Source organism: Microtus oregoni, unplaced genomic scaffold (assembly GCF_018167655.1).
Source record: "Microtus oregoni isolate MIOR12 unplaced genomic scaffold, Mior012 000000F_ref0000247, whole genome shotgun sequence".
Classification (NCBI taxonomy): domain Eukaryota; kingdom Metazoa; phylum Chordata; class Mammalia; order Rodentia; family Cricetidae; genus Microtus; species Microtus oregoni.
The window spans coordinates 19,294,806-19,308,750 of record NW_024543059.1 but is presented as its reverse complement, the minus strand read 5'-3'; the positions used below and the strand labels follow the sequence as shown (position 1 = coordinate 19,308,750).

At 39.3% G+C, this 13,945-nt stretch overlaps 1 protein-coding gene and 1 pseudogene across 6 annotated transcripts in view; both read left to right on the top strand.

Annotated features, from left to right (window-relative positions):
- Positions 1-13,945, top strand: part of Akap13 (A-kinase anchoring protein 13) — a 262,036-nt gene that overhangs the window by 15,664 nt on the left and 232,427 nt on the right. The window lies entirely within an intron of this gene.
- LOC121450102 lies at positions 7,921-8,544 on the top strand (annotated as a pseudogene).

Genomic DNA, 13,945 nt, shown 5'->3' with positions numbered 1-13,945 from the left:
AACAAAACATGTGAAACACATGTAGCCTGAGAACATGACTAAGAGCACTTATAGCTCTTACAGAGAACCTGGGTTTGGTTCCTCAGAACCCATGTGATGGCTCACAACCCTCTGTAACTCAGGCGCTAGGGGATCTATGGTCTCTTCTGGTACTAGGGGTGCACAAGGTACACATATAGACGTGCAGACAGGACACACACACAAATCTTAAATCTTTAAACATTACAGTTTTATTCATTTAGAATGTGTTTGTGAGCACATTCTGCCTGCCTCTGCCAGAGTGATGGGATTAAAGGTGTGTCTGGCTCTCTTTGCTTCTGTGTGTATCACATCCTTGGTGAAGGAACCATGACTGAACTTAATCACGGCATTATGTATTTTTATGATCGTGTTTTATTTTTCTCCCGCCTCTCTTGTGACCTTGGACTGGGTATTCATTTTTGAGCTCCAGCTTCCTTGTGTATAAAGTAGGAAAAGCAACCGCCACTTTGTACACAGCACTGGTTGTTGGGCATATATGCTTTGTAAGTGTTTTGTCTACAGTTTTGGGGAAGATTTAGTGCAGATGGTTGTAGTGACATTTCACTTGTATTTTAATAAATAAAACTTGCCTAAGGATCAGAAAAGTAAAACAACCACACTGGCCAGTTTTACTGACCAGGAACAATATAACACATTAATCCCAGTAGCCACACTAGCTTGCTATAGAAACCAGGTAGTAGTGGTGCATGCCCTGTATACCAGAACTAGGGAGGGTTATAAGACGGGAGGAGACGGATCTGTCTCATTCTGAGATTCCTGGGGGCAGGATCGCCATTTGAAACTGAGGTTGAACCCCAGTTTTTGCTTCTGAGTTTTTATTAACTGTGCTTCACATGGTGGTGTAAGGGATTGGAAGGTAGTAAAGACAGTACTGTACAGCAGACATGGACCACTACAGTTCCTGTTTCTATTAAACAATTCTCTGCCCATATTTGTGTTTTTATGTTGGGAAACGGGAAGTATCTAATAACTTGTTTGCAAAATTTTTGCTTCTTAATTTTGTAAATGTAATTAGATTGCGTATTATTTTCTGTAAGCAGGCCATAGATACTTTGTAGGAAAAATAGGGTAGAATGGAGTTAATTTAATGGTTTCTAGGAGCAAACTTATTTTATGAATTATCCAAGAACATTTGAAACTTATCATTTTGGGTCAGGCTTTGAAAGAACCAAAGGAGAGCAACGCATAACCCCAGGTCACCAAAGCCTATTGGAGAAGTGGTGGTTTTTTGTTGTTGTTCACAAAACAGAAAGTAAGTTTTATGTAAATCATAAGTACAAGTTATGTAAGCTGGTGGAAGAACATGTATGCACAGAAAGACTATGTGCCAGGCCACTGGAATGGAAGAGTTTTGGATATACCAATAGAGCTAGAAAGTTACGATATACTGATGATCTGGGCCTGGCTTTGTGGTAGCTGAATTCTGAGGCACACTGGGAACAGATGAGGGATTGCACTGGGTCTGCAGCGTGACTAAGGTTTTGTTAGGCATGCGCTGACAAGAGAAGGAATGGTCTTGAGCAGCTATGCAGTGTGACCAAAGAACAAACATCAGAAAACTTGGTGGGAGCAGTGGCATGTACTTGAGTCATTTAGTTTGGTTATGTGTGAACACAGAATTAGGCCAACAGTTCAGGCTGGGGGGAGTGTAACTGTCTTACACTTGTGCTAGAGAATTTACTTTGTCCTTCTGAACAAAAGGGAAAGCAGCTCATTTGGGGAGGATTATGGGTAGTGACAGCTGGGGAAAATGAAGCACTCCCTCTGAGGGACATTCAGAGTCCATTGTGTTAGTTTAGGATGGGATTCCCAGAGCCAGAATGCAGGGAAGATGAAAGAGAATCAGAGCTACTGAGTATTTAGAGAGTCAAATGAATGAAACTTGCTGAGTGGATGGAGGGAAGTAAAATGCATCATTGTCCACAGTGATTGGAAGCATCTAGGAGCAGTTTGGTTGAGCAGTCGCATGCTGGGGCATAATTCATATTGGCATGGGTTTGACTCTCCTTCTTGAAGGAGGAAATGTTTGCGTTTTATTTAGATTGCCTTTTTCTAAGTAGTTCTTGTTCTTGACAAGCTTGTTCTAGAAAAGCTCCTGAGTTTGTATAACTAAGCTACCTGCTTGGTATCTTAGTTGGTATTTTAAAAAATTGGAACAAGTTTAGTTGTGGTAAAATAGATAAAGCATAAAATCTACTATTATAACCATTTTTTCTTTTAAAGGACCTTTAAAATTATTTAAGTGTTTGTGTTTGTATAAGTCATGTTTAGGTACCTGTGGAGACCAGAAGAGGACATAGGGACCACTGGAACCAGAGTTACAGGTGACTGTAGCCACCTCATGTTTGTGCTGGGAACTGAACTCTGGTCCTCTGGAAGAGCAGTAAGTGTCATCTTTCCAGCTGCATAGTTGCTATTTTTTGTTTTTGTTTTTTTTGAGACAAGGTTTCTCTGAAGCTTTGGAGCCTGTCCTGGAACTAGCTCTTGTAGACCAGGCTGGCCTCGAACTCATAGATATCCGCCTGCCTTTGCCTCCTGAGTGCTGGGATTAAAGGCGTGCGCCACCACCACCCGGCCTATTTGCTGTTTTTAAGTGTGCAGTTTAGTAGCGTTTGTTAGATTTATGTCATTGTACAACTGTAATTTCTGTCTATACGTTTTCTTCCTGCAGAGCTAAAACTACTTTTTAAACTATAATGCCTGTGGCAAATGGCAACTCTTTTTTCTGTCTCTATTAATTTAGCTACTTTAGATGCTTCGTATCATTAGTATCTAGAATTTTTCTTCTTGTAACCAGCTTAATTACCTTGCATCATGTCTTTATGTTGTGTGTATGTGTCAAAATTTGCTTCTTTTATAAGGAAGAACTACATTCCATTATGCATATACCACAAGGGTGGCTTTTACCTATTGGCTGTTGTATGGAAGCTGTGTGAGCATGGGTGTAGAAAAGCTCTTTAAGCCCTTGCTCTCAGTTCTTTGGAGAATCTGCCTACAATACCTCAATTGTCATGGTATTCATAACAGTCATGCACTCTGTAGGAGAAAATAATGCCATTTAACACTAATGTCTTTTTAAAAAATGTTTATTTTATTTTATATTATGTGTGCATGTGTGTCTGTGTGAGTACATATGTACCTGTGGCATTCAGAAGAGGGCATCAGATCCTGTGGAGCTGGAATATAGGCAGTTGTGAGCCACCTGATGGGGATGCTGGAGCTGAACTCTATCTTCTGCAAGAAGAGTTTGTGCATGTAACAGCTGAGCATCTCTTCAGTCCCACTAACATCCTTATAAAGGGATAAATATTAATTTGTTAAATCTCATCTTTGAAGCACACATTTTAAAAACATGACCAAAAGGGAGTTCTATTTAAAAGACTCTGTATGTTGAAATATTTTGGTTGTGTTGAGGAAAAGCTGTTCAGTGATTTTCTTTCCAGATGATCTCTCTTCTTTTCCGTTACCCACTCTTTAATGGAACTCCATTTTGACTTGAAGGGCAAACTGATAAACTGTTGTTTGATATTTAGAAGGTGGTTATTTGGCAAATATTCTTCTTGTTTCCTCTCCTTCTGATTTTTTCTTCTTTTTTGGTAGAGATGGGGATTGAACCCAAGACCTCATGCATGCTGGACAATGGGAATGGAAAAGTAACTGTCTTAGTCCCCCAAAGCAGGGAAAGAGGCATAACTCCTTATTTATTTATTTAAAAGATTTATTTATTATATATACAATGTTCTGTCTGCATATATACCTACAGACCAGAAGAGGATACCAGATGTCATTACAGATGGTTGTGAGCTACCATGTGGTTGCTGGGAATTGAATTCAGGACCTCTGGAAGAGCAGCCAGTGCTCTTAACCACTGAGCCATCTCACCAGCCCATAATTCCTTTTTTAAACATCATCACAGTCAGCACTGCTGTGGCTGTTGCATAATTGGTACTGTCCTTCTTATTTGTGTTATGTAAATAGGCTTTGACTGGAGCGTATTTAAACTGTTGTAAACATTGCCTGTTCATTCCTACAACTGTGTTTTGTGGTAATTGAATTACTAATTGTGAGAAGGAGTTTTAAAATGAGGAACAAAGTGGGAAAATTTATGAATAGTTGCCCAGTAAAGTCATTGAAAGGAGTGTGATCACTGTGTTTTATTTTTCTTCTGTAAAGTAGGCAATAGCTTTTTCCTCCAGTACTGCGTGTCCTTTGTCTTAGGTAGGGTTTCTATTGCTGGGAAGAGAAGTTCTCTTATAAAGGAAAACATTTAATTGGGGCTAGTTTGCAGTTTCAGAGGTTCATTTCAGTATTGTCATGGTGGAAAGCATGAAGACATACAGGCAGACATGGTGTTGGAGAGGGAGCTCAGAGTTCTACATTTGATCTGCAGGCAGCAGAAAAAGACTGAGTGCCACTGAACCTGGGCTTGAGTATCTGCAACCTCGAAACTGGTCCCCACAGTGGCATGCTTCCTCTAACAAGGCCACACCTACTCCAGCAAGGCCACACCTAACAGTGCCACTCGCTATGGACCGAGCATTTGAACACAGGAGTCCATGGGTGGTGGCATTCGTACTCAGAACACCACACCCCTAAAACTGTTTCTGTGTACACAGAAATGAATTTAGGAAAGCAGAGAAGATGATGTATTGAGTGACAATGAAGAAAAATCTTGTTACTACAAATGGGTGGTTTATTTTTTATTATTATTATTAGTAGTAGTAGTAGTAGTAGTAGTATAACTTAGAGAGTGAGTTGCAGACTACATTTACTACAATTCTAAGATGATTAATTTGTTGTTGCTTTTACAAAGTCTTTTTGAGCAAATGACAAATTCAGATGATGTCCTAACTCTGAAGAAGAAACTTGGTATCTGCCCAGGGCTTTTTGTTTGCTTAGACTTGCTATTGTGTGTGGCTAAAATGGTCTAGTAGGAGTAGAATTGGCATCCTGTTTTCAAAAGTTAATTCTGGGCCTTTTAAGGGGTGGTGGGATGGGGTGGTGGTGTCAGAGCCCAAACCCAGTAATTTAGGCGTGCACTTTTATCCCAGAACCCCCACCCTACCGTGTCCTTTTAATTTAAGTAGGATCTTCTGTATTCTTTCCTGGCTCTCAGCTTACTATGTAACAGTATAACCCTTGAACTTTTGATCCTCCTGAGTGGTGAGACTAAAGGCGTGCTCCTTGTACCTGGTTTACTTGGTTGGTCCTAGGGATTTGGAATTGAACCCAGGTCTTGTGCATGTTTGGTAAGCTTACTTTCAACTGAGTTACTCAGCCCTGGTCTTGAACTCTTTATCCTTCTGTCTTTGTGTCTTCAGTGCTGGCGACAATAGACATGTGCTATCATGGGTTTCTTACCTGTATTTGCTGCTTTAGAATGTGGAAGGAAGACCTCAGTGTGCTCCAGAGTTACACATTTTGTGAGTTATTTTGGTTGGGTTCTCTAGAGTTGGAATTTTTTGTTGTTGTTGCTGTTGTTTTAATTTAACTTTCAGATTTGGGCTGTTAGACTAATTCCAGAACTGGATAATTTTTTTCTTTAGTCTGAGGAATTTTGGAGAGAAATGGTCGGTTTTTTTTTTTTCCCATCTGAATATGTTCTTAAGTAGTTTTTGGATAGGAGATTTATGACAGATCTAATGAACTCACAACCCCATAGTTCAGCATGGTTAGTTTTTTCTTGAACTTCATGGATCATGCAGATTTAGAATTAAATTTAGTTTGTGTGGTAAATGACACAGGGAAGATTTGAATCATATGTGGATACAGAACAGCTGGAACTTCTTCGAGGAGTTGAAAAGTATGGAGAAGGACCATTCGGTTTGTTTTGGTTTTAAAATCTCCTGGTGTGACAAGCCTGAAATTCACTATTTAGACCAGGATGGCATGAAAATCACAGAGATCTGTGTGCTTCTGCTTCCCAAATGCAGGGACTAAAGGTATGCACCACCATACCTAGCCTGATAAGGGCCATTTTAAAATTTAGAGCATTAAGACTGATGTGGGTGGTGTTTTATGAGCTCAGATTTCACTAACTGTGTATTTGCATAAGTGGACACTTAAGAATTAGTCTAAGAGGAATGAAAAAAAGAATTTAGTCTAAGAGGCAGACGGATCTCAGTGAGCCCGAGGCCAGCCTGGTCTACAAAGCGAGTTCCAGGACAGCCAGAAGGATAACTGAGCAGTTAAAAGTGTTAGCCACTCTAGTAAAGGGCCAGCGTTCAGTTCCCAGTACCCACATGGTGGCTTACAAACATCTGTAATTCCAGTTTTAGGGTATCAAACTGGTTCTGTAGACACCAGGAACGCACAGGTACACACATAATACAGGCATAATGCCCACACACATAAAATAAGCAAAAAAAAAAATCCTAAATGTATACACACAAAAGAATTAATTTAGGCAACTATTTCATTGTGTAACTTACATTTGACTCTATATGTTAGGATTTGGGAGAAGGAGTTAAAAATTAATGTATATCCAGATACACTGATTTTTTTTTTCTTCCCGTTTTGTTAATTTGCTATTTCTTTCCTGGAATTAAGCTACTTTGGAAGCCTCTTGTTCATTAATGTAAAGTCACACCTTATACCTCTCTTCTGTAATAGCCTTGGACCTGATTGGTAACCATAGTAGCTTGGGGTCTCCTGTGGTTAATGAGTTTGCCATAGGTACTTTTTTTTTTTCCATGACTGACTAGGTTTTATTGGGAAAGGAAGTTAAGTAATTTGCTTTTAACTTTCTGAGTGTGTAAGGTATTGGATCACAACTGTGATGATTATAGGAAGTTTCAAGGTCATCCTTGGAAACTAACCCATTTGATACCAGTGTGCTGATTCTAATAGACCCTAAGTGAGGCTGTGGCTTGTCTTGTTTTATTCCTCTTCTTTCCTACCCATGGAGCCTTCCTTTTTTTCCTGAGTTTTGAAAGTAAAATTTCAGACTTCTTATACATATGTGCTTCTTTAAAATTTACTGTATCTTACAAGGTACCTGCAGAAGCTGTCTGATACCCTGGAACTCGAGATTCATATGGTGGTAAGCAACCGTGTGAATGCTGGGAACAAAGGTCCTCTGCAAGAGTAGCTATTGCTCTAAACTGCTGAGACAGCTTTCTAGCCCCTACTCTGATTCCTAATTATCTACCTATGCAAATACATAGTCAGAGCATTACCTGCATACAAAGAGTTATATGTTTAAAGAATATCGTGTCTTCAAAATTAGCTCTTTCCCATGTATGGTACAGCCCAATGCAAATAAGCTACATTTGAAGGGCCCAGCATCCTCATGAGTCCAGTTGCCATTCCATGGGACCTAGTGTTTATGCAGTGGCCACAGCTCCATTTTGCTTCTTTTAAGTATGTAAGTTAGGAGCCAGCACTTGAGCATCTGTTTTAAGTGTTCTTTTTTTTTTTTAATTCTTTAAGTTTGTAGGATGCTGTTAGCACTGCCATTGACTAGTTTAATAAAATCATTCATTAGGAAGTGACATAGTTCTTTGTGGAAATGTAGCTATTTGGTTATTTTCCTGTATTTAAAAATTAACTCTTAAGCAGGTTAAAATGAAATAGACCAGTAGTATATAAAAAAAATAACTGTGCTTAAGCTACATATTTTAAGAAATTAATAATTTTCCTTGGTAATGGAAATGGCATGGCTAAGACAGTTTTAGACTGAGAAGAAAACAATGAGAATTGATCAGACTGTAAGATAGCTAATTTCATCCAGCAACTCACTTTTAGTACTGGTTATGTGCCAAGCACTATTCACATGTTGAAACTAAGAAATGGACCTGGTAATACTCAACTCACCCTTAAGAGTTTAATTAGAGGCCCTGTTTTCATGTCACCTCCTAGGCAGTCAGCTATGTCAAGATGACACTGCGTATCTTCTTCCCTACCCCTAGCTGTTAGAAACTCATTGAAGTGGGCCATGAATGCAAGCTTTGTATGTTGTATGAGAAGCACATGGCCACAGAAGTAGCTACTGATGCTCTGATGAAGAGTGGAAAGGTTATGTGGTCTGAATCAGTGGTGGGCATGACAAACAAGGTCTTCCCATGAAGCAAGGTGCTGTGATCCATGGCAGAGTACGCCTGCTGTTGAGTAAGGGGCATTTTTGTTATAGACCAAGGAGAACTAGAGAAAGGAAGTGCAAGTCTGTTCATGGATGCAGTGTGGATGCCAATCTGAGTGTTCTCAATTTGGCTATTGAGAACACTGAAGAAGATGTTGTCTGCCTATAATTGTCAGAAAGCCCTTAAAGAAGGTAAGAAGTGTAGGACCAATGTGCCCAAGATTCAGCATCTTGTTATTCCACATGTCCTTCAACACAAATGCCAATGTATTGCTCTGAAGAAGTAATGAACTAAGTAAAACAAGGAGGGTTCTGCAGAACATGCTAAACTTTTGGACAAGAAAAAAGTCAAAGAAAAGCACCAGGAACAGATTTTTAAGAGATTTAGGTTATTCTAGCTGAGAGCTTATACTTCTAAATGAGTCCAGTCAAGAATAAATATTTAAGGATAACAAATAAATAATCATACCTTGAATCCTCCCCAAGAAGTTTAATTAGAATAAATTATACTGTTTTAAAGTCTGGAATTGAGAAGAAATGTTGAAATTAATGAGAAGAGTCAAAGTGTACTTTTTGTTGTTATTATGAAGACTGTTTGGTTTAGGTCTTAGTCCTGTAGTGTTATAGGATTTTTGAAATTTTCAGGCTTATTTCTGTCCGTTTAAAAATACATTACATGGCTGAGCAGAGAAATCTTCCAGCAGTTAAAAGCACTTAAGTGCTTGACTCTTCCAGAGCACCTGGGTTCCGTTCCCAGCACCCGACCCACATCCTGCAGTTCACAACTGCCTGTAACTCCAGCAGTTACAGGGGACTCTATACTCCTCTCTGGACCACATGGGTACTGCACTCATGTGCACCCCTGCCCCCATGTGCATACACAATTAAAAATAAAAAAATAAAAAATTTTAAAAATGGATTGTATGGTACTGAGAGGATAGAATTATGATAGCCCTGGTGCTACATTACAGTGTTACCCTTTTGATGTTCTGTAACTTGTCCTTATGCTGCCTTATTACTATTCATGACAAAAACCTACTGGTCACATTGATGAACTACATTTACATTGTGCATACATGTATGTCTGTGTACCATGTGCACACAGTACCCTTAGAGGCCAGAATTAATTAATTAATAAGAATTAATTTCCTTGGAACTGGAGTTAGAGGTGATCAGTTTATTGCTAACCACTATGTAGATGCTGGGAATTGAAACTGGAGTCTTCTGGAAGATTAACCACTGCTCTTCACTGCTGAGCCATCTCTATTTCTTTTTCTTCATTTTCCTGAGTTCTTTTTCTAGTGGTTTCTCCAGTTTAATGGTCTATCCAGGAACTGTTTTCTGGTATAGAGAAGCCTGACTACTTCCATGCAGCATAGTAGATAATTTCTTGTGATTTTTTTTTAATCAATGTGCAATTTTGCTTTTGTCTGATAAATGATAAAATTAGATGTGTGTAGTAAAGATGAGTGGCGAGCTGTGTTCCTGCCACTCGGCTCCCGGCCGCCTGGCTAGCTTATACCCGAAATAATTACACGGAAACTGTATTCATTTAAACACTGCCCTGACCCATTAGTTCTAGCCTCTTACTGGCTAACTCTCACATCTTGATTAACCCATTTCTATTAATGTGTATCGCCACTTGACTGTGGATTACCGGCATGAGTCTAACCACCGTCTGTCTTGGGTAGCAGAAGCATGGCATCTGCCTGACTCTGCTTCCTTTCTCCCAGCATTCTGTTCGGTCTACTCCGCCTATCTAAGCTGCTGTCCTATCAAAAGGCCAAAGCAGATTCTTTATTAACCAATGAAAGTAACACATAGACAGAAGACCTTCCCACATCAGATGTGTGCTAAACAATTGCTGGAAAATAGAAATACGTGTTTATTATTGATTTGTGTGTCTTTTTTGCATAAACCTCTATGCAGGAGACCATGTAAAAAATTTTTTGGGTGAAAAGAGTCTTTGAATGGGAGTGAGAAAGGTTTTAAGAAGCTGTGTTCTAGACCAGCAGTTTTCAGCCTATGGGTCACGTCGGATATCCCGCATATCAGATATTTACATTAAGATTCATGACAGTAGCAAAATTACAGTTAAGAAGTATAAATGAAATAATTTTATGATTGGGGTCATCACAACATGAGGAACTATGTTAAAGGGTTCTAGCATTAGGAAGCCTGAGAACCATGTTCTAGACCAACAGTAGTTAGCATTCTTCTTGGAGAAATTCACTTTATTTCCTAAACATTTGTGTTAAGGATGTTCCTTGCTAACATGATTTGGTGCTAGCCTCCTGGGAAAATGCCAGCTTTCCTTTGGCTCCCAAGAACTTACCATCTAGTTGAAGAGTTAAAATATACACAAATTTAAGAGAGTGAGAAGTGCCACAGGGCCAGAGAGCCATAAGATGAACCAACCCAGCACTCAAAGAAGCCACTGTCTGTTCAGAGGGGAAGGAAACACAAATGTGAATAGATATTATCAGGAGGCTCTGGTTCTCATCCTGGCAATGGGTGTTAATGTCCTGGGGAGATTTTTAACTCAGTCATTTTGGGGGAGGGGGTAAGAAGCTGGTTTCTGATCTGTGCTGTGGTTTATAACATAAAAAGAATCTTGTATTTTCTTCTCAGAAACAGGTTTTCTCTTTATTTCTACATATTCTGTCTCATTTTTGACATAAAAGTTGTATGTATTTATTCCTAGGGTCATATATAGTGTTGCCCTATATGTGTACAGTATACAACATTCAAATCAGAGTAAACACATTTTCTCAGATAGTACCCTTGGTGATGAAGCCATTTAAAATCCTTTCATCCAACTTTTTTAAATCATACAGTACATAGTCGTGATCTGTATCTACCTTGCTGTGCAAGAGAACCTAGAACTTCTCTTATCTAACTGTGATGTAGTGCCCATGAACCAACCATCTCCATCTTTCCCTCATTCGAACCTTCCCCAGCTGCTGGTAACCACTTCTCTCCTCTCGGCTTTTGTGAGAACAGCGGATTCCACTTGTAGCTGAGGCGGCTTTTGTGGTATTCCTCCCCCCTCCTCCATACTATGCTCAGAAGTGGAAATATTGAACCAGTGGGAGGGGTTCATTCTCATTCTTCTTACTTAGATCTGTTAATGTAATCTGTGACTAAGTTGGCAGACTTCCCAGTGTAGAAGTCAATTCAATCTCAACTGCAGTTAATTGTAGAACCTAGTGAAATAGGTTTCATTTATAATTGCTTGATTTGGACTAAAGTTTTACATTTAATAGCAGTGCCTCATCATATTCTGTTAAGCCTCATTAATTTGAAACCTGTAATGTAAATTTGTAGTTTATATTTGGAGGCATGCTGACTTAAAGTTTAATACATAATAAATCTGCCATTGTTTGTTTCAGTGTGCTAATTACATGCTTTAACAGTCATAGCAGAACAGACTTAACTTTGGGTGTTGTTTTACTGGCTCCTAGTTTCAAGCTAATACCTTCATTAAACTAGTAAATCTTTATGTTCATAAGCTTGTTACTAAATGATCTTTCTCCAGCAGTCAGATTAGTTGAGGTTGTAAATTGTAATTGTTGTAGTGAAATGTGCTGATATTTTCTCTTGAACTATAGAAAGAACATTTCTCATTTGAGAGGATTGTGAGCGGCTGTGGGTGGGTCTGTTTCTTAGCTCCATGGTGTAGCCATGGAGTCAGCCAGCTGTATATTTAGACTGTCCTAAAGTGTAGTCATTGAAGGGATCCTGCGCATGTCTAAATTCTGCGTTACTACACACAATTTATGTTTTAAAATACTGTAGGTAGTGAGAAAGTCGAGTAAGTTGATAAAATTTCTGTTACCTGACCAAGCTGTAGTGTAAAGGGTAGAACTGCTTGTGATTTGTTCTGTTTGCAAAGACTCAGAGGAAGAGATGCCACTTGTTTATGATACAGATGAGACTTGGAATTATGGACGTGCTGTGTGTTGCTTAAAAAAATGACTAAATTTCATGCTAAGGCTGAGTTTAGGAGAGAGGTTTTCTGCACCCCCCACATATTGGGATTTTGTTTTACTATTAATTTTTTGTGATTCTCACAGTTGTACCCAACTTTTGTGTGTATTAGGTAGTAAGCTGTCTGCACTCATCTGTATCCTTGAGATAATTATGTTGGGTTTTTTTCGAGGAGGGGATTGAATATTACAATCAGATTAGTTCTGATTTCTTCCTTTCGTGAGAATATGCACTTTAGCCCAAGTACAATAGGAAACAGCCCTCTCTTCCAGTTACCTCAGTTCATGTTGACCTCATTCCTAGCAGCCTGACTTTATGGTTAATTTTGGCTACAGATTCCTGCCTACTTTTTATCTTCTCTAAAAACTTTATTTCTTTTCAGTGCAGGGGGAAATGTAAAGCATTACGTGTTTGTTCTGGATTATCTTTCCACTTTCTTGTAGAACCTTTGAGGTCTTCCTTCCTTCCCCGGTCTTAAAGAAATGGTGGTTGCATCTGAGGCTAGATAAAAACATTTGTGTGTGTGTGCTCACACACTTGTGGCCTGGTGTGTAAATGATAAGAGAATGCACCGACTTCCCTTAGAGGACATCACCCAGCAGTCCACTGACGATGAGAGTCTGCACTGGCTGCCTTAGTAATCTGGAAGAGTTCTAGGTAAAGAACTCAGGGAGACCAGGGAAGACTTTGCTTTCTCCCATTAAGAAAATGTTTTATTATTAATATGGTAGGGGGAGGAGAGAACAGAGCAGGGGTGGCTGTGTGCCGACAGTGCCACAGTGAGCACAGTATGGCAGCCAAAGATTGGGAGTTGTCTGGTTCTTGGGATTGAACTCAGGTTGTCAGGCTTGTGTGGCAAGCGGCAAGCATTCTTAATCACTGAGCCATTTTGCTGTACTCAAAAGTTATTTTCCCATGGGGGTGGGGAGACAAAAACAATAAAACTTAGGTAGATTTAAAGCTCATCATAGCACTGGTTTTCACTCATTCTGCAAAATTGGACCTTGATTAGGCTAATATAAGGTGAGAAACCATTCACAATCTTACAGTGTTGCTCTGGACTGAGTTTCAGTGTTTGCAAGCATACAGAAAACCATTGAGAGGCACTATTAACATGTCTTACTGTAGTTTTCTTTACTGTGCTTAATAATGGTCACTGTAGTATTTTGAAAAATGGTGGATGATGTAGTTGCCTACTGTCTCTCCCCTTGCCACATCCAATTATATAGGTAGATAATAAATAAAAGTTTGGAAAATATGTAAGACAGGGATGGTGCTCTAAACTTTTAATCCCAGCACTCCAGAAGGCAGAGGCAGGAGGATCTCTGAGATCAAGGCCAGCCTGGTCTACAGAGTAAGTTCCAGGACAGGCAGGGCTACATAGAAGGGCTCTTGTCTTAACCCCCCAAAACCAAATAAACAGAAAACCAAGAAACCAACACACACACACACACACACACACACACACACACACCCCTACAAAAGTATAATCAATAGTTAAATCTTGGAGAGAGAACATGATTATTTTCTCTTACATAGTTGAGAAAATCAGGTGTTATTTGCATAATTTCTTTAACACTGATTCCATTTTACAAAGTTTTTTTTTTAATATTTGTTTATTATGTATACAATATTCTTTCTGTGTGTATGCCTGAAGGCCAGAAGAGGGCACCAGACCCCATTACTGATGGTTGTGAGCCACCATGTGGTTGCTGGGAATTGAACTCAGGACCTTTGGAAGAGCAGGCAATTCTCTTAACCGCTGAGCCATCTCTCCAGCCCCCACAAAGTTTTTTTTTAAAAATATATTAAGTGTGTATTCTATTGGAGTGA